Source organism: Pezoporus occidentalis, unplaced genomic scaffold (genome assembly GCF_034315485.1).
Source record: "Pezoporus occidentalis ecotype Australia unplaced genomic scaffold, CSIRO_AGI_Poc_V1 ctg93, whole genome shotgun sequence".
NCBI lineage: Eukaryota > Metazoa > Chordata > Aves > Psittaciformes > Psittacidae > Pezoporus > Pezoporus occidentalis.
In genome coordinates, this window is record NW_026916294.1 from 2,768,193 (window position 1) to 2,790,264 (window position 22,072).

A 22,072-nucleotide genomic window follows, 5' to 3' on the forward strand; every position below is an offset into this window, starting at 1 on the left:
GGCACAGGGTGCCCAGCGAAGCTGTGGCAGCCCCATCCCTGGCAGTGTTCAAGGCCAGGTTGAACGGGACTTGAAGCACCCTGATCTAGTGGAATGTGTCCCTGCCTGTGGCAGGGTGCTGGAGCTTTAAGGTCCCATCCAACTCAAACCATGCTATGATTCTATGAAGAAAATAACAGAAATGGTCACAGTAATGTTCCCAAGCCTCCTGACTGTGTGAAACACTGCAGAGCTATGATCTATCAGCAGCACCACAGAGAAGACTCCATACTGTGCATGGTTAACTATAAATGGGTTTACACCACTTATGCTGCTGTCATTCCCCAAGAGTCACAGCCACCAAGGCATGTGACAATTTCCAGACAAGTCAATGCTATGCCAGTACATTTCATTTACAACCTTCCGTCTCAGCATAGTGTGAATTTAGTTTCCTGCAGCTGAGGGATATGATTGAGCAATGATCAATGAGTGCTAAAATCCGGCAATGCAGAAAACAACCTAATAAAAGAGATAAAGAAGCAACTGACAGAATAAACCAGTTACACGCTGAAGCATCTCCCCTTAGTGCATATAGGAGCCAAAAGCAAGAGACAAAGACACACAGAGAAGAAACACTTCTTCATCACCCTTGGGAAGTCCAGGCAATGATGAGAGCAGCTCCAATAGGACAATGTGAGAAACATCTTGTTTATTCGGATTTCAGCAAAGTAATGAATCCTTTGCAGAAATGGACCTGTTTTGCCACAGCTGACAGGCAATCTTCCTTTAAAAGCCTGATGTTCCAGCATTACCCTGACAGCCTCTGCACTCCCTGCTGCCTGGGCGGTGAGGCTTTGGGAGCCCATTTCCCACCACCCACACAGACATCAGAGGCTGCAGTGCCAGGCACCCAGCAAGGGGCAGGCAAAGGGATTGTCCTGTGGCCTTCCCAAGCTCTATGCTCAGGTGGTCCCATCGTGCACTCTGATGGGATTTACCTCCTTCTGAAGGGAATTCTGAACAGGAAAAAACATCTGCTTTCTGTCCCCCAAAAAAACCTGCTTTCTGCCCCCGCACCTTAGTCCTGAGTGGCGTTAAATCTTCCCACTTGGTTCTGGTGACAGCACCCAAGTTGTGCTCTGCACTGCAGGTAAATCGCCTGTTCCCTCTGTGTGCTGGTTCCCCATCTGCAAGGCAGGCAAGAAGTATCACACAGAGGTTATTAACTTACTGACTGGCATTCATAGTAATGGAAAGACCAAGGAGTTACTATTACTGTTCTTTAGAGAACCATTGTCCACCTAGCAGCTGAACATGACCAGATTCCAAATGACCTCATCTTCATTATGCTGGGCTCCTTTACACAACACAAGAGTACAGATGCACAATAAGGTAGGAACAGATTTTATTACTTGCAGTTCAGAGTCCCTTTAAACTACTCTGAGTAACATAAAGGGACTTTTCTGTGAAGCAGAATCCAGTCCATCAGTCTTTTTAATGACCATAAGGAGGTGATAAGAAGCTGCAGTGCACTTTACAGATGGCTGGCAGCATGTAATACAAAATAACACACTGCAAACAGACTCACTACTTTGTGAAGCGATCACATGCTGTAAATTGTCAGTGGAATAATGCTTTTAGCAGTGAACTTTAACATGGGGTTTAGGTTATGCACCAGCTCTCAGCTTTCACATAGGAAACTGTTCCTAACAAATGCAAGATGGTCACTTGGCCTTAACTGAGTAGTCAGATCAGGTGTATAAGGAAAACGTGTTATTTATGATATTTTAAAAGACTATATAGTAACCATTTTGCTATAGGCCTTCAGCTTTTAACCTGTTCTGGGCATGAATGTGATTAGCAGAGATACCACAAAAGCCCTGGTACTTCAACAGACAGCTCTCTCATTCAACCCATCTCAACTTGAAAGGGCAAAGCACTGTGGTTTCAGATTGTCCATGTATTTCACCAAGAACGGGAAACACAGTATATCCACTTGCTTTAGAAATACTTCAACTGCTTCAGATTAACTGGTTATTTCAGGCTTATCTTGAGCAACAGCTCAAGTTCAACAGAAAAAAAACCCAAGTGAAATACACCAGTTAGATAAGATAGGAAAGAAGGGCCCATCTTGTATACTCTCTAAAAGGATTGCTGGTACCTTCATCAAATGCCAGTGCAGCTTCTCCTTGCCTCTGTGTGTTCTCTGCATTGGTTCAGTTATGATCCTCCCTTTCACAAGGAATGCTTCCCTGTTGCCATAACAGAAAGTGACCTTCAAAAATCAACCATGACAAGTTTTTACAGTAACAGGACCTCTGTTTTATCAGCTTAATCAGTAACTATCTTATCTCCTGTGTAGGCCTGTTCATGCTCCAAAGCTGTTATTGGCTGCAGTGAGCCTTCTTAAGGCTCCAGGATTTGGGTTCATGAAAAGCTCATGAAAAGGGCATCCTTAAGTTAAAAAGCCCCTTACTGATTTATCCCAATGTAAAAAAAAAGAGGGGTATTTTATACTATTTGCTTATTGGAAGCCTCCTTCCAATGGGGTACCACCATACCATAGAATCAGCATCATAACATTTGCTCAGAAAACCTTTTCCATGTGTGTGCACTCTCCTCCTGCAATCTGTGTGTTTCATTTGGCACCCTCTGGTGCATGAAGGCACAAAGCAAGCTCTTCTTGCACAAACAGCCACAAAATCTCAGCCAAAACAATTAAGATTGGACCTGCATGATATGAAGTGAGAATGAGAAGTGGTCTGTAGCTGTCCTTCAAGCCACAATGAACATTATGGTTTACATTTGATTACAGCAATACTGATAAAGGAGTGCTGTGATTCCTGGGAGATTTCTGGTGGTTGACAGACCCACCGGTATAAACAACACCTGTGATCTGAGACAACACATGGCCAAACTGGGCTTTGTTACTTGCACTAAAATAAAACTTCACTGACTATAAAACTCACATTTGACTGGATGTTCACATTTCATCCTCATGGGTGAAACCTGGCAACAGATGAGGGCTGGTATGAGTAGTCCTCCGAGAAAAAACCCTTCTGATCTTCTTAAGTGTGAAACCAGGTTGACAAATAAGACATCTCTTCCTGAATACGTCAAGTAGTAACATACAATTTTCATAAGTCACTTTGCCATTTGAAATTCTAAATCCTGTTGCCTTTCAGTGAGAATTATCATCAAATTTTCATAAGCACTTAGGAGTTTATATGTACCATTCTCGTAAGTTAAATTATTATGAGCTTAAAATGATGTGCAATGATGTCAGGCCAGAAAACTGAGTTCCTTTACCACTGCTGAGAATGGAGCAAAAGGATCCTAAAGCCATCTCAAGAGCTGTGGAAAAATTCACACAAGAACCTCTCATACTAACCCAATCACTTGAAATATTTTGTCCTCCCAAGTGCCCTGTATAAATCTGACCACACTGGCCAGGTCTTCACAAAGAAATTAATTTAGAACGTAGTAAAACAGATAGCCTTACAAACCCAATCCTTGCTTTTCCAGCTCCACCTCATCATGCTGATCTATTAGCTCCATACATCATTCTGGCACTGCTCTCTCAGTGACGGCTTTGGCAGCAGCAGCAAGGACCTCCAGGGAACCTATTTTCTTTTGATACTGTTATTTTTCAATGTTATAAATGAAGTATTTAATTAGAACAGAAGAACATAGCTCAGAGAACCAGGAGAGAAAGACACACGGATTAAATCCTGGCCCACACTCTAGGTGGCTCAAAGAACTATGAAGCCTCAAGCTGATGATGAAAAATAAAGGTGATGTGGTAGGTCACATTATGAGATGATTTCACAGATTTCACCATGGACAAACTCTAATACATGCCAGGTATTTGCAATTTCCTTTCAAGCCACCTGTCCACTCAGTAGTAGTGGGGGGTAGACCTGAGGTGTACAACTGATCACACCATATAAGCTGTACAAACAACTAAAAGCACCATGGATAGCAGCATCTCCCTCATAGAACGGTTTGGGCTGGAAGGGACCTTGAAAGCTCATCCAGTCCAACTCCCTGGAATGAGCAGGGACATCTTCCACTAGACCAGGTTGCTCAGAACCACATCCAGCCTGGCCTTGAATGTCTCTAGGGATGGCACATCCACCACCTCTGTGGGCAACCTGTGCCAGTGTTTCACCACCCTCACCATAAAGAATTCCCTCCTCACATCCAGCTTGAACTCAGCCACAGCCAAGTGCAAGTTGCCTTTTTATTCCACCAGAGTACATCAGTGACCAGACTGATTGTGTGGTGATCAGTTTATAAAAGTGAAACCTACCGTAAGCCATCGTTTGAGATTAAACCCTGCTTTTGCCTGACACCAGCCCTTCAGCTGTTCAGATAAGACAGCAAATTGGGTCAAAGTATAAATATGCAATAGTGAATTGTAAGTTGTTGATAAGGAGAGTACTTTAGCTTTCAGCCCTACAGAACTGTGTTTCTAGTTCACATGCTGGAAAGAAAATAATCTTCTGATGCAGGTGTGGCTGTAACATACTTATCCTATTTAAATCTGGGAATTAAATGCAGTTTGGTTATCAAGTACAGTAAACAGCAGTGCTCCTCAAGCCTTTCATCTTCCTGCAGATCTGTTTTTGATCACTACGTTTCTCTACATCATGATTTCCTCCAATCTGATCTACCAGTGAGACTGATTTCAGCAAGAAATCAAACCAACACTGTGAAAGGTGCCCATGCTGGAAAAAACAACACATATTTCAGAGCATTCTTGGAAGAAAGAATGTGTGTACTTCAACAGACAGCTCTCCAGGGACAGGGAAGAGATATACGCTCTGAACCAACTTGCCACAGATAATAAAACAGGATTCCACTGGACTCATCATTTCAAGCCTGGCTGGAGTTGAATCCATTTAATCAATAGTACACATAGCACCAAAAAACTCAGACAATATATTTAAAACCTGCATGCATTGCTTTTCATTATATTTCAGGCCTTCATTGACATGGTTTAGTGTTGGTCTTGGCAGTCCTGGGGTAATGGTTGGACTTGATGATCTTATAGGTCTTTTCCAACCTGGCTGATTCTATGATTCTATCATTCAGTTTTAAGAGATCCAGACATAAAATCTAGTGCCTCTTAAAAGCACTGGTCATTCTTGGCTTCCTTGACAGTTTCTGCCCCTCTTTTACCTATTTTTGTGAGCCTCCTTTAACCTCAAGCTCCACACTTTCTCTTTAAAATTAACCTTTCTTAATTCTCTTTAGTTTTGACTGTTTCCTGTCACAAATGTGTGCCAAGTGTAGACTCTCCAATTCTGAGCTAGATGCCTGAACAAAGGCAGGTTTTTCAAGGGCAAACCCTTCAGCAGTTACAAGTGCTAGAAGAACCCAATTGCTGTCAAGGCCGCTTTTCACATCTTAACCTGTGGCTTGGTTTCACAGAGGAGCTCGTAACATACCACTAAGCTTGTGATATAATTCAGCTTTAACTAGCCATCTCCTTGTCACTTCTTAAAGTCATTTGTCCATAAATCCATGTAATTACAGAATCAGTCAAATAAATGTAACCACATATCAACAGGGTGGAATTTACATTGCTCTATTTCTAATGATAAATCTATCCAAACCTCACTAATCAACCTCGAAGACACAGGTATGGATACGCTGTAAATTCCTGTATGTTCAGAGGACTACAGCAAGCTGGCCTACGGGGCCAGAAAAAAGATTGCTATCATCCCAGCATCCTTTATTACTTGGTCCCAGAATAATAGACATTGAGGAGGTAAGAAACCTCACAGCCACAGATTCACTACAAAGCCTCAGTAGGGTCTGGACATTTTAGTTACAGCTTGGATTAGTGCCTTCACTAATCTCTCTGTGAAACAGCCATCCATTGTGTCCCCAGCACTCTAAAGAACCACTGTAGCCGCAATTTAAAAATTCAGTTATTCATCCAAGAGTAAGCTACTATAATTCTTCATGAATGTAGGATCAACAGGGTCACCATTTCCATGTCAGAGGCTGAGTTACACACTTTATCATGAGCTTTGTTCTTAAGTCCTTCTGTATTAGCTAATCCTCTAGGCTCTCATTTAAATAACTTCATTAACTTTATGTAGAAATTAGATTGCGTAATACCAAGTCATAACGCCAACTCCAAACAAACACAAGACACTAAAAAGATATATAAGTTATCAATTATTACCTACCCATGTTGGATAGGACCAGGCACATATCTAGATAATATCATCTCATTTATCCAATTCCTCCCCTTGATAACTCTTGTGTGACAACTTCAAGCTAGAGTCCCAAAGTAAAGTAATACATAAATTACAATCTATAAGGAAAGACATACAATTTCCAGACTAGTATCAACTCCTTATCTGAAAAAGATTAGAGTTATTTGAGAGTACAGATGATTCATGGACAGACATTAAGCTACTTTCAATCCTGTAATTAGAAATCTTCTTTCTTAGACTACTCAATACATCTAAGCAGGAAACTGTCTGCTGAGCAGAGATCACAAGCATGTTCCTACCTCCTACAGTTAAAACTGATGTTTTAGGCACCATTCTCTTCTCCATTATCTTTAATCTTTTGTGCTGAACAAGCTTGGTCTTGGCCTGATTACTTACTCCAGCATGAGCTGTGATACTGTGAACAGGCCATCTTAGATTAGGAGTGACAGAGAACTACATCTCTGCAAATAAAATATGCCTGAGAAGCAGTGGTAGGGCAGAGGAAGGGTTCTGCATGTGCCAGTATTGTGTAAAGTCAGTGTACTACAATCCAAGTGTGCAGTATGGATCTCAAAAAACATCTTCTAGACACAAGATTCAGGAAAGAAGTATTTTTATCCTTCTCCGTGCCAGAACAGGAGACATTTGCACCGTCCCCAATTCAGAACATGAATGACTTCCAGCACACCAGTTCTGTTTATCTCCCCATCTACTTGTATTCCACAGAGAATGAGAAAAACCGTTATCACATGAGACTTCCAAGAATCATTCACAACTATGAAACATTCCACATAGGTGGAATAGAATGATCCTTTATCATCCATGCTGTTGTGTGAATGCATATTGAGATTATATATGCAGTCAAGACAGAATACTTCCTGGACATTCACATTCAGAATCTTGGCTAGGGCCAGGAAACAGAAATCCCTAAGCATCTGAATTTGGATGCAAATTTAATACCACCCTCCAAACTTCCTCAGTGTTCTGGAATGGGAATGATCTGGAATGATTTGGTGTTCCCATTCAGACCTTTTTGAAGCAGTAACATTTAAGTGATTGCAGATTTCACCCAAGCTACTTTGTTGTCTTTCTGGACTGTATTTGTATTGCCTTAGCTCACAGTAAGGCTTTGGCTAAGCACATCCTCTTAGCTTTCCCTCTCAGTTATTCATGCTTTGGCTGTACCTTATCAAAGTAGCTAGTCTTGTCCTTCCTTCCTCAACCAGCTTCAAAGGCAGAAAACACTGTGCCTATTCGTAGTGTTTATCCAACCGGGTTTATGTGATAACTTCAGGATAACACATCAAGAAAATCATTTTTAGCTGCAGTGCAGGAAGCTGCTGAGAGCAGATAGGGATGGACAATGCTTTTTCTCTCCAGTCACTACCGTAAATCACTCCAACTCCACTTTTGCCCCCTTTCTTTCAGATAGCACTAACTTCTTGCTGCTTAGTTGGATGGCATAGGATAAATACAAATTTCCTTCACTGGAAAATTCTTTTCCACATCATCTTTCCTTGTAACCCCAAACACTCAGTAGGACAAGTTCCTGAATGAAATTCAGACACTCTGACTGTTGTCACCATTTATCCTCCAAACTATCTTTGCACTCAAGAGGCCTCAGATGAAAAGAGCTCTCACTGGGCTCCACACCAAAATCCTTAGAGTGGGATTTAGTTAAAATGAAGGGTGAAATGCATGAGCAAGTTAGGAAGTGATCTGCCACGCAGCCAGTGTGTAGCAGAACCAGGACCCAAACCCAGCTCTCCAGAGCTGTAGTCCCAGCTTCTAACCACTTCCTCATTTACGGCATCCATTTTGGAATAGACCTCACCACATTTTTTCCCACCTCCCAATTTACATTTAAAATCCTTTGCTGCATTTCATTTAAAATCAACCAGTTTACTTGGCAGTTCCAAGCCACGCTTGAACACATATGCAATTAGCAGCTCTTTTATTTCCCTCTGATAGCATAGGCTGCATCTTAAATACAAAGAAAGACCCATGAAAATGTACAGAAAGACAGTTCTGCTTCTCACTCACTTGAGATAGTAGCTCCTGCACATAGCATATAATAAAGACAGCTCTGTATTTCCTGACACTGTGCCATTTGTGTCCTATGGACATACAAAATAGCATGGAAAATTGTGGGTGCATACAGGCATAATTGCGAGCAAACTGTGAATGACAGTTTGATGAGTCATAAAATTGGTGGGGTTTTCCTATCTCCATGCTACCCTTTCCCCATCATTTCTATGCTTTTCATATCTTAGTCATACAATGGTACAAGTCCATTGACTTACCATGCCAGAAGCCAATTGACTGAAATACTGTAAGAAAGGCCTTGACCAGAGAAATACTAACAAGCTGCCAAATTTATTCTCCCCCTCTACTCCACTTTGGTGAGACTCCTCCCTGCAGTCCTGCACCCAGCTCTGGGGCAACAACACAACAAGGACACGGAGCTGTTGGAGCGAGTCCAGAGGAAGCCACAGAGATGCTGCGAGGGCTGAAGCCAGGCTGAGAGTGCTGGGCTGGTTCAGCCTGGAGAAGAGAAGGCTCCAGGGAGACTTTAGAGCAGCTCCCAGTGCCTAAAGTGGCTACAAGAAACCTGGATGGGGGCTTTTAATAAGGGCAGGTAGTGACAGGACACCCAGGAGAAAGTCCTTTTCCTCACCACCACTTTACTGCAATAAGCTTTGCAGGAATGTCTCCTACCAGCTCAGGGATCCCTTTCCTGGTCACTACTACCTTTTTTGACCAAAACTAACCACAAGAACTGGGTGCTCTTCTGTGCCTGTTGTGCCCAAACAGGCACCTATGCCTCTTTTATTGAACACCTATAGAAAACAAGCTTAAAAAAAAGCATGAAGTCTTACTCATTCTCTGTCCCTTTCCAATAGCAACAGCATCCATTCATTTTCTCTTAGAAATTTGTTTTCCCTGTTTCTAAAACCCTCTATGTCAGCAGTTTATGTAGTCCTGCTGTTAGAAAGCCTTTCCCACTGTCTCATACAGATTTCCTCTGGTGGAGTTTAAGCCCTCTACTCATTGTGCTTGTCTGTACCACACACGGAGCACACCTCCTTCTCCCAGGCAGCCGTTTGATTTTATGAATTCTCACAGCTCCGCACTTATCTTGCCTCTAGATTAAACAAATTAATTCTTCCAACCTTGCCTCAGTGCCTGTGTTCCCCAGATCTCTGATCTCCATCCACTCCAAGTCTCCGTGTGGGGCCCGGAATGAGACAAAATGCTCCAGCTGTGGCCGTACCAGTGCCAAACACAGCACAAAGGTTGTTTCCAGTGGTTCTGTGTGGTATGGTGGTGTTTATGTTTCCTTGCATCGCTGTGATGGCCTCAACTGGTGTTCATTCTGCTCTCCACTAGAGCCCCTTGAGAGACTGACTGCCAGCTATCTCACAAACAACTTATACCTTATCATAGGACTCTGTGCCTGTCCTTGAACTGAATCCCACTTAATTCAAATGAGTTGTTCTAATTGTCAAGATCCTTTGGAATGTTAATCCTTCCATCCACATGCTTGCAGCTTTTCCAGCTGAGCATGGCCTAGAAATGCAATGTGCAGCTTTTCTAGCTCCTCACACAAGTTACTGCTCTAAGCACCGACATGCACCAGACCCACCACACCTTCCCAAGGAATCCCACACTTTGCATGCTCCCCATTTGATAGGCACTCACATATAGCTACTCTTCAAGACTCACCCCACTGTACGACTCTCACTTCATGTCACTGTGTGTCTTTATCGTGTTCATGAAAATGTCATTCAAAATGGTATCCAGAAGCTCTCCTGCAGTGAAGATAGAAGTCGCCTCTTCCTTATTGACATGGTCTGCTATCCTAATGTGGAAGGAAATTAAGACTGTTGTCACAATTTAACACCACTTGGGTGTTTAGTAACACCTCATCACGTTCAAGATGGTTTGTTTTCAACTTTCTGTCCCACTGTTCTGCTAAAAACTGAAGATCCCTGCTTCTCCCTCCAGCCCACTGCCTTCACTTTCAAAGCTATTTCCAATGCTGGGCCTCTCTGAAAGCTCACCCATCCTTCAGCAGCTCTGAGAAGCAATTCCTGATGGCTCTTAACCAAGTCAGCCATTCCCCTTTCAACTCTAACTCCTCCAACCTGCTATTCCCCTATGTTAACCTGGGCTGTTATCCCTTCTCTCCAAGGTTACCTATAGCACCTGCCTGAACACAGGTAGATTTTTTGTTAAAACAAAGCTTAGGGACAAACCAAAAAGAAACACAAACCAGTTTTCCCTGGTATCAGCTTGTTGTTCAGCTAGAAGCTTTACTCTGATTTGCCAGCCACCTCTAGACAATACACCACCACCTTTCTTCTTCACCCTGAAGCTTTCTGCTGGTCCAACTCCCACCACACCATAGTTCCATGAACAGCCCCACGGGCTCCCTAATCTGCCTCCTCCCCCTGGGCTGCTTCCTTTCACAGCATCAGCGAGCCATGGGATTTATCCCACTCAATCTCTGCTATGAGTAATTAAGCCATACTTATGATTGCATAGAAAAATGCTCAGGTCCTCCTGCTGGAGGCAACAAGCTTTGAGAGAAAAAAAAAATCACTTCTAGAACAAAATCCCTACACAAAGTAGGGTTTTTAGGAGCCAGAACTTAATTCACCTACTTTAATTCCCCTCCAGCATTGCGATTTAAGTCCTATTACTCCAATCCTGATTATACTCAATGAAATCTCCTACAAAAGAGTACATAAACTGCATTCTTCCTTGTTATGTTTCCTTATCTGTAGTGTTTAAGCCGTTTCTATTATTTTCTTCACTAAGGAGCAGATTTGTCAAAATTAGTTTAATTACAAAAGTATTTTTAAACAGAATACAAGAAATAGTTTCACATTAAACTTTCTCTCCATTCCATTTTAACCCTGAAAAAGTGAAAGGCTTTCAAAGCCTCCCTGTAACACCCATCTGATGTAACCAACAATCCTGACACCACTGATGACAGAAATGAAATTCTTCACCAAAGCTAAGCAAAAAGCCATTAACTTTTAGAAGAAAAAAGAGCTAAAGAAGTTAAATACCTCGGTGTTTGGTGTAACTACCTTTGCCCTCCTTTCCAACAGTTATTTAATCCTCCTTACTTGTGTTCACAGCTGGGTATCAGCCTTCAGGAGCACTTTAGGACACAAGGACAGACACAGTTACTGACCTTGCGTGGAAGGCACTAGTAGCAGGTTCCTTTTAAAAGATAAAGGGATGCTTGCCTTTGGGGGCGGCTGGCCTTTAGCTCTCATGATTTCCCATCAACAGTGATGCTTGCTGTCACCTCAGAAGAGACATAGCACACATCGGAAGACCAAGGTCTCTGTAAAGTACCTTTTCAAAGGTAGTGTCAAAGGTACCTTCCCAATGCCCTTCTGCAAGGCTCAGTGCCACCAACACCCTTGACACAGCACCTCTCCTCTGCTGTACTAAGTGGACCTCCCATGCCTATTCCCTCAGCAAATTTTACTGCTAATAACAGGAAAGAAAAAGTATAAACTAGAACAGGAATGCTGATGGACTGAAGCACAGCAGAGTGAACACAGGCACTGACCCTACAGCCTGTGTGTCCCTGCAGCACCTCCTGGGAGAGCACAGGCTGCTGGTCCTTGCCCCTGAACAGGGAGCTGCAGTGGGGGTCCTATCTGGAGCTGCCGGCAATCAATCCTTGCACTAACTGTGCTGCAGGGCTCCACGTTAAGAGATCACGGAGCACTCACCAGAGCCTGGAGAGCCTGGACAGCTTTACTTGGCTCCACCTGGTGGGCAAACAAGGTGCTTTGGGGTCACAACCACCCAGCCCCTCTTGACGAGTCACTGCTTTCATGAGAAAAAAAGATTATGAAGTAAGACTGTCTTCATTAACACCAACTTTGTGTCTCCTGTGAAGAACTCAATTCATAAAGAGTAAAATACATCACTGATGGCTGGGATTACTTCCTGTATGTCTCTATTTCCACATATTTCAGCTATAGAGTTTACCTTCACAGGTCCCACACAAGTGAAACTGCATTCCTAAAAACCAGCATATATTTACAACCACCACTCTTGGGACTCAAAGTACCCTGGTGATCAAGCAATTCACAAACAGCTCCTAGGCAGAAATGGAGCAAACATGCACTGCCTACAAGACAACTGTCTGCTGTTACTACTGTGCATAATCACAGTGGAGTCCCTGTGCTCAGTTTCTCCATTCACCACCCAGGGGTTTGATTCTGCTTGGAAGAGTGGAAGGAGTTACAAATTGCACCCCCATGGTGTATGTTTCCTCAACAGAGACCTTAACCTACCTCTTCCCCAGCAAGTAAAGGAACTGTAATAGGAGCTCGTGACAAAGAATACAGCAACTCCTTGAATTTGTCCTTGTCCTTGCGTCTCAACAAAACCCCCATAAACATTACACAGGAAAAAGATCCATGGCGCAATGAAAGGCAGGAGGTTATAATACGTCTCCATTTAAATTCATGATGGATTTCGTTTGCTCATCCACTGACAGGCTCTGGAGTAATTTTTCATCCTGTGTTCTCAGATTTTTATACCTGAGAAACAATAGAGGTCTGTTAATTGAACTAAGGAACAAGGCAGCCCCAGCTACTTTGTCTGTGCACCCCAGCTAATGATAGAAGCAAAAAGAAAATGCTTAGTTAAGTACCTTTGGCTGCAAACTGGATGCAAACCAGGGCATTAATAGCTCTCTTTAAGACAGACATATGGACTAAAGCCCAAGACTGTATCTCTGTAATTGTGATTACAATAGGTTTCTAGTCACTGAAATATGTGTCCCAGTTTAACAAGGTCCCTGCTGTCATTATATTCTTGCTGAAGTTAAAGCAATAAATAGTTCTGCACTCTTGATTTCTGATCTGAAAAGAAACAATCCCAATAGCATTGCTATGGCTTTTTCAACCTCAGAGTTCCCTTCTGTCTTTATCTTTTTTATTACATTGGAGTTAATTTATTACAAGACAAAGCTATTTCTCCAAGTCACAACCATCCACTTGCAATAGCAATTGTATTTAATTAATTCCAGTATCAACTTATTTCATTTAGTGCTGAGTAAAACTGTTTCCTATCAAGCAAATCTGTTCCTTTTTAGGCCACATTTAGTCATTATCATGACCAAAATGCATTTTGATTTTTTTAATTCTTGAAGATGCAGACTTGGCTCATCTTAGACTTGTTCTAGCAAAACACTGTATAAAGGAAGGTATTATTGCTATTGCACAAGTGATGGGGTAGCTGAGGCACAAAGGGATGAAGTATTTCACCTCTGGAGGTGAAAACAGGAAGCGAACGCAGCTCTGTGGCCTATATGCAGTACCATACACCATGATGTGACATCCATCCATCATGTACTGCATTGCTAAAGCTGCTTGCTATACTCACATAGAAGCTGCTCATTTTGCAAAGGCACTGGAAAAAAGAACAGATTCTGTTTCAATTCTGCTACGATTTCTGCTTGAGCTCCCATAGTGGAAACCCTCTGGAAAACAGGGGCTGTGCCTCTGGCTTGCACATTAAATGACATGCAGCTGTTTATTATCCATGGTGTCTATGTATCTCAGAGATGACAGATTTCCTGAATACACAGATATGTACTCATATGTGAGCAGCACTGATGAGCTGCATCATGAAATTTTCCCTGTCTAACCTAATTGCATCTATCCCAGGCAGTAATAACACTACAGGAATTTCACAGCCCCTGTTCCCTGTTTCATAAAAAGCTCAGCTCTGAGCATAATCCACCAGGGCAATGTTTGAAAGCTACAGTGCACAGATGCAGTCACACAGAAAATTAGAACTGCTCAAATGAAAGAGAAAAGCAGCAGCTCTAGTACAGAGCTGCGTCAGTACCAGCTCAACAGTGGAAAAGTACCTCAGCTGCTCAGCCTCTTTGCTTTCCTCTCTGGTAGTGACGTCAGGCACGTTAATGAAAGCTCCATTAGCATATCACCTTCTGTGTTCCAGTGTCCAAGTGGAGCAGCTCATGATTCTTTTCTAAGCTTTTAAATAACCACCAAAGCTGAGCCAGAGCTGCTGCTTGGTAGGGAGGACTTAGCTTTGTAACATAGCCAGTTCCCAATGCCACACAAACAAACAGATGTGCCAACAGAGGGATAAAAAAACCCAGAACAGATACATTTCTCTGAGGAAAGCAACATAAACCAGCTTCAATTCTCACAGCAGTCATTTGGCCCTTATTCCAGAATAAAGGTTTTAATTTCTAACTGAGTTTGAAACTTGCATGTTTGCTCCCCAAAATCAGGGTACAGACTTTGCTGAGCATTAAGAAAGAAGCACCCTTGCTAATGCCCTGCCAGTATTTCAGCGGACAGTGAATAGCCATGGGACAGAAAGTGCATCCTTGGACTTGATGACCTTAAAGGTCTTTTCCAACCTAGTTGATTCAATGATTCTAACATTGAAAACAAAGAAAACCTACAGACAGTTTAACTTCAGAGTGGAGTCTTTGATGGGTAGGGCTCTATGTTCTATGAGTTCAGGGGTCTCTGAGTCCCCATGGCCCCCATTTAGCCATCAGTGTCCAAGAGAGGATAGCAATGTGTGGAACCCCACCATCCTTCTTACTGAACTCCTGCACCCAGCTCTTTGTGCCATGAGCCCAGCTGTGAGTGCTGCCATCCAGGGAGTTATCTGTCAATGCAGCAATGCATCAATAATTGGCACTAGATTTCAGTCCTGATCAAAATTAATAGTGGGGAAGGAGGCAAGATGTGAGGTCAAAGAGGCACCTGCTGAGGCAATATAATATTGACAGAAAAGAGTGAAAAATGAAAGGCCTAAGTCTGGAGCAAGGCATTCTCTATTAATCTCCCTGTACATGGACAAAGCAGGACCAGAGGCTGCTGCTAGACCTGACAGAAATCTTAAAGGGCACCACTGTCTTGTAGCATTTGGGGGCTAGAAACTGGGAAATCTGTCAATTCAACAGCAATGACAGGAAAGCACAAGCATCTTGCAGCGCTCTAAGCAAGAACTTCAACCCTGACCTAGATAAAGGCTATCTAAAAGAAACAGGAATTCAAGCCCAGCTGGACTGCCTTGGAGTCCCTGTTGAAGTTACAAGGCAAGTTTCAAGGTTCAGTTGGGTTTGTAAAGGGCTGGTGTTGATCATTCTGCCTAAATGGACAGCCTCTATGGAAATCAAACCCCAAACACAACAGAACACAGCAAGAGCAATCCTTCAATTCCCATACACCCTCAAAAAGCTTCTGCCCATTCCCCAGTCCCTTCAGTTACTGAGGTCCTGTCTTACCATAGCAGTGTTAAGACACAAAACAATCTGCAACCATCAGTGAATGCTTCACAAGCAGACAAAACTGCAACTTTTAAAAGGTCATGTTAAATGAGCTCAGGTCACCAACTGATTTTCAGCCTCACAATCCACACTTCTATTCAATAGCTGATCACATTGACAGGTTTTGCAGAAAGGAAGATAAAAATGCTAGCAAGTCAAACTGGCAGATGACGCTGCATTTAGGGCTTTATTAAACATGGCTACAGTGTGTGCAGATGTAATTAAAGCTTGGGCTTTGATTTGGCAAGCAGCCTCTATAAATAGTCTTTCTGTTACTCAGTTCTTTCTCCTCAGTGCTCCATCAAAAAGAAAAGATGTCCTTCAGCTCCTCCCCTACCCCTGGGATGATCACATGCTTTATAGCCCTGCAAACCTTGAAACAGCCAAACACCACAGCAATAATATTTGGGTAACTCGCTGCGGGAAGAAAGGGGATTATCTTCAAGGTGCTTTTCTCTCAGCAGTATCTTCCATTTGGCTTGCCTGGGGTGGAGACACCAGGATGAAGGAGCAGGGCCAGAGTGCAGAATAAGAACACAGACTCCGTAGCATGGCTCCTTCCAAGTGAGATCTATCTTCTAAGTGATCTATGGGAAAAGGAGACAATATTGAAAAGCTTTAACACCGGAGTTACTTCTTGCCAGCTGATGTATTTCATCTCCTCATTTCTCAGGGGAGCTATATTTTGCTAATTATGTCTAATGAATTTTTAGGGTAGAATTTTTTCAATAGATTTTACATTCATTCCCACAGCACTGAAGGGAACCTGTTGTGTTGATCTAAGCCCATATTTAAGCTTTGTAGCAATCAGAGGGGCCACAAATAGGTTTAAAAACATCCCACAGATCAACAGAAATAGGTTTTAATTTCAGTTCTGCAAAAAACAAACCTTTGGTTTCTGAAAACTTACTTCCACTACACAATAAAGCAAACCAGAAATAGGAGTTGAGCTGCCCCTTTCAGCATTCAATAAACCCAGAAAACAACAAAATACAGGGAAAGGAATACTAGCTGCATAAACAGCAATAAGTAAAGTTGACACCTAATGCTATTTATTTTAATGCTTGAAATAGCATCCAAAATCAGCAATTTTAAACAATCCCTCTGTAAATTAGAATACAGGAGTGTCTTACAGTATTCTAACACTGGAGAGGATGAAAAACCCAAAATACTCTTTATGAAAAGATCAGTTGGCAAATCAGTTCTAGCAAAAAGGTATTTGAATGGAGCAGCGACAACTGGAGCTGACATTAGGCAAGGTTTTCTTCCCAAATAGCCTTTAAATCCCTCAGAGATACTTGGACAAGAGCAAAAGCAACAGCAATAACGCAACTGAGACAAACATCATGAGATCTTCTCCCCAGGGTGATTTAGATGGGTAAAAGAGATTCAGAAGTTCTCTCGCCCACTTTCAAGTCATGAACACCCATACAAAGTGGGAGTGAACTACACCACATCCAAAAGCAATGGTTTGGATTGACCTTCCTTACGCACCAGTGGCTCCAACTAAACTTCCTAAATGGCACAAGTTTGCCTGTCCCTAAGGTGCCCTACAACAGCACGTTGCCACCTTTACCCTCCCTTATTCTAGTACAGTCAGCAGCTTGCTCCAAGTAAAGTGAAAGGAGAACTGAGCTTCTCCTTTCAAAACTAATGATGTGATTTGCAAGCTGGAATGGAGAAATCCTGCTTTTCCCCTTCCTGGCAGCTGGATAATACATCTGCACACAAAGTAGCTAGGAATCTAGAAGTACTCCTCAAAAAAAAACCCACTACTTAAAATGACTAATCTAAATCAATAATAAGAACACAATTGATTCTTTATTTGCTCTCAGTGGCTGCCCTTGTCGACTTACAGTATACTGCCTTCCTAAAAATCATAGGGCTCTTTGTTTGCTTCCAGAGAAAACACTTATTTCAGATAATCTTGCCTCCACAAAGTTATTTTTCAATGTTTCAGTCACTGCTATGCCTGCAGGAATGGCTGATTACCCATAAAATGCCTTCTGACAGCTCATATTCATTACTAAATTACCACATGTAAATGTTTCATGTGCACAGGGCAATTACTCTCCTGAATGACTGCCAGCGACATTCCACTGGATCTGAATGAATTTTTCAAGGATTCTAATTGCCATTTAGATGTCCCTATAAGTCTGGGTTTAAAGGGTTTCGTTCCTTTTAGTCGTGGTTATACCTGTGTTCAAGGCAAACATGCTCCCTCTCACATTTCACATTGCTGCCAATTATTTACATCAGAAACAAAGGAATGTGAAAGTGGAGGTGCTACACAGGCTGCACAGTAGAAATGATTCATAGCCAAAGTCTTGAGCATGAATAATTATCTGTAACCCTCATTTGGAGCTTTTGCTTCAAGTTACATTATTCATAGGGCTTTTGGCAGTGGAAATGAATGAATACCAACTTGACAGACACCTTAAAAAATGCTAAGTTTTTCAAGTAGTTAGGCCAAACCAAACCTTTAATATCTCCAATGAGAGAAAAAAGGGAACGTGCACATGGAATATGAGGGGTTTTACCACTGACAGTAAATAAAAAAAACAGCTACGAATAGATGTTCAGAAAAGACAGCTGAGTTTTTCATTACACCACTAAGATAGGCTGGAGTTCTGACTTGTCTCCCAGTGGAGTGCCATCAGGAAGTTTCATTAACACAGTCTATTTTTTATGCCAAGGTTGTTCATGAAAGCAATAAATAAGAGCAAAAATAAACTAATCATTGATGAGTTCTCACAATAAACTCCAGCTACATTGATGTTTCTTTTTGTGTCACGTTCTTCATCCCAGTGCTTGCCCACTTCAGAGAAATCTGTTTCTCTATTATCCCTGTTCTCTATCAGCCTGTAGAGAGGCATCAAATCGAATATTCCCTTGAAAAGCAGCTAGATTAATGCTCCTTTATTTCTTTTGTGTAGAAAGTCAAAGATCGGGTTAACAGCAAAGAAAGAAAAATATATGCCCACAATATCTTTTGAACGCTGTCACGACTTTGGGCTTGAAAGCAAACCCACCTGCTGCATGGACAGCAAATGTGGAGGCAAAGCTGCAAGCAGAGCAGGTTAGAGCAGGCAGGTTAGGACACCATTGGGAATATTTGCTCAGGTCACCTTATGCTGTGCATGGCAGCCATGTGGGCAGAAGACAGGGGGTATCCCTATTTATCCCAGACAAGACATGAGGCACAGAGGTAGCTGTATCAATGATAGAATTACAGCAGATTCAAGCACAGACATAACTGAGCCAGATGCAGATCCTAAAATGACTCTGAGATAAGCAGTAATTAAAGACAGGAGATCTAAGAAAGGTGTTTGAAGACAGTCCCATGGGAGAGAGATGTTGAAAACTAACCTATAAAAAGGCTTCAGTTTCCTAAATTATATATGAAGCAAATGACCCACCAAAATCCAAGATTCTCGGATTACCTTGCTGGCTTTGCCACTGGCTGACTGCAGAAATGTGGGCAATCCAGTGAACTTTTCCATCTCTCCACTTCCATTTTTAGCAGGGAGGGAATGGGGGAAAACATGTGGTGCATCCACTTCTGTAAAGATTTTGAAATCTGCAGATGAATGAGCTGCAAGTCATTTTTAAGCAATATTAATCTTCTGCAACAACAACCTATTTCACTGAAACCTTCAACAAAGGCCAAAACCTCGGAGGGACGGCTGCCAGCAGTAAGTTATGCTTCGGTATTCAACCGTGCAAAGGATCCATGAGGGGTTTTCATCTGCATCTAAACTCTAATTAGCAGCTCTCTTGATAACTTTATTCCAACATTAAATACCAGCCCTTAATACTTCCCCTTGTGTGTTACTGTCCAAAATACACAGCTATGGACGAGGAATTGCTCGGAAAAGGGGATTCCAGCAAAACCTGCCACCTCTGAGAAACACTGGTAGCATGAGGTCAAACTTGGATGAAGGGAGTAGTGAAGTGCCAGCATTATTCCCTGCTTTCCAGTGGTCCCACTGATCTTGTGTACAGTAACTTAAGGATCTTGTGATCAGTTTCAATACAGCTAAGCTGGGCTCTGGCTTCAGCCTTGCTGGCACGCTTAGATACATATAGTACAAATAGTACACAAGTGTATTTCCACTCAGCAAAGTGGGTCGTGTTTTGCACTTGTCATGGATTGATTTAAAAGAATTCCAGGTTGCTGTGAAAGCTGCATATGAACAGGAAGAGTTGGGCTTTTTTTCCCCCCCATACAACCTACCATTTCCAAAGCTCCTCAACGTTTTGCAAATTGGAGTCCTACCCTAAGAACTGAAAGAGTCTTAAGAAGCTACCTCAATACATCCCCTTGCTTTTCCTCCTCGCCAGCTTCCCACTTTAAATTCCTCACAGATCAGCAATACTGAACGGCTCTCCAAAATTCTGATGGGCTTGTGTCTTGTCTCACCCTGAGAAGAAAGCTCTACATTACAAGGAATGCTGTGTCAGTTAACACCTATTAACAGTCCTAACAGCAAGTAAACTACCAAGTTAGTGAGCCTCCCATCAAGACACAGCTACAGTGGGGTGACAAACAGAAGCTGTTCCCCTTTCTACTGTCAATAACATTGCCCAGACATTAAAATAAACTGCATTATGGGTTTCTTCAGAACTTCACAATGCCAAGAAAAGATGCCAAGCCTGAACAGCGCCTGTCCTTCCTTCTCACTCCATGAGAGAGGACCACTTCTTTCCCATGCGGATATAGTGCACCAGGCTGTCACAGGCAAAACAAAGTGAAAAAACCTAAAGCAAGGGGTAGAACTGAGTACTGAAATGTATTTAAGAACCAAAGAGAGAGCTTTTACCCTGCCTGGTTCTCTCATGTGCATTCATTTTCTCTCCTCCAAGCTTTACACATTCACTAAGTCTTGCCTGCACCTCCCCAGAGGAAGACCAATGCTACCCTGAGAAGGTAAGTCAGAACGTTCTTTGCAGTCACCAGCCTCACCCACAATTGGCCAAGGTCCCTGCATATCCCCAGGCATGTGTGGTCATCCAGCTCTCTGACACAGCTCTCTCCAGCCAGGATCTTCACCACCTTCTTTCCAGGTCCTCTTCTTTTCAAGACCACTTCTTTTTGGGAAGCCACCTTTTTGACTTCCTTATCTTTCCAGCACCCTAAGCCCCTGACTTTCCCGATCTCAAGAGTAATGCAGAAGCACCACACTGATTATTAATCAGAGAGTTTGGGACATTAATGCGAGGATTTAGGATGTGTCACTACCTTTTAGTCCACACATTACCAACACTGACAGCCAGTCCATCTCAATCACAGCTAGCAAGTAGCAGGCTTCTGCTTGAGAGTTCGAAAGTTCAGTTTCAGACACTGAAACACAGAGGCCCAGTGATATGCCAGCTGTGTGCACTCCCAGTTCAAGCTGCTTTTTCACCTCAGACACAGACAGATATGTTACCCACATTGAGACAAACTCAAATCTGCAGATCATTTCCACATTAAGAGCCATCTCTCCCCAGAGACCAACATGGTAACCGGATTAGGTAATGTGTCATCCTCCAGTCTCAGTTAACTCCCCACACGTGCTCTGGAATCAGTTCAAATGAAAGCAAACTGCCTTCATCCAAAACACACTGCAGTCTGCGGATGGATTTCTCTATTGAGAACAACTGGATCAGGCTCTATTGAGAACAACTGGACAGTCTGGGGCTGTCACGCTGCTTGTGCTTTTGTCTAGCCTGCTTGAAATGCAGCCCCAGCAAAGCATTGGCAACGCAGCACAAAACCAGGAGCCCAAATTCATCAGGGTTTTTCATCTCTCAGTAGGAAAAAAGCAATTAAAAACAGCATCAGAATATTTCTGACTGGATTTTTAAATATTTTGAGGCTGGTAAAATGTTTTGGTTTTTTTTTTTTCCCCAAAGCTGACAATGGTAATTCTTAATAGCTCAGAGTAGGAAGATTTAATGCCTTATGTAAGACCAAATGATAGTCAGAACAGAAAACCTTTAGGCCTTCTACAGGATCTATTTTGTTCACGCTAGATCAGTGGACCTTATAAAGCTTTACCTGCCTCATACCCTGAGGCTATCCAAGCTACAAGAATGCTATCTTCCTAATAACTTAGCATCTTACCAACACTGAGAATCTGACTTCATGGACATGTTTCCTTTTAGAAAGGAGAAATAAACGGAACCATGCTCTGGAAGGCTTAACATGCCATTTACACTTCAGCAAAGGTATTTTCTTCCCATGGAACTCAGAACTACCCAACAATACTAGGTTTATGAGCTAAGTGTACTTTTAAAGTTTTCAAATATGACATCAGATAACACAGCTGGTTTAACTGCTTTTTCCAGAACAGATTAAGAGAGCAAATCTGTTATCAGTGGCAGATACTTCCATTAACACACAAATAACTGCATATTATACATACACTGAGAGAAGAGGCCACTTTACCCTGCAGCTTCCATCTGTCAAGCTACAGTCCCACTACCGAATACGCAAGCAGTTCAGAAATCTCCCTGA

At 42.4% G+C, this 22,072-nt stretch overlaps 1 long non-coding RNA gene across 2 annotated transcripts in view; it reads right to left on the minus strand.

Moving 5' to 3' along the window:
• The window catches only part of LOC134157175 (uncharacterized), a 62,472-nt gene that overhangs the window by 12,256 nt on the left and 28,144 nt on the right, over positions 1–22,072 (minus strand). The window contains exons 3-4 of one of the 2 annotated variants that reach the window (XR_009962222.1): positions 16,069–16,157; positions 9,953–10,074 (exon numbers count right to left, since the gene is read on the minus strand). This is a non-coding gene — a long non-coding RNA (uncharacterized LOC134157175). Of the gene's footprint in view, positions 1–9,952; positions 10,075–16,068; positions 16,158–22,072 lie in introns of those variants that run through there. The other variant, XR_009962221.1, reaches the window with a different exon arrangement.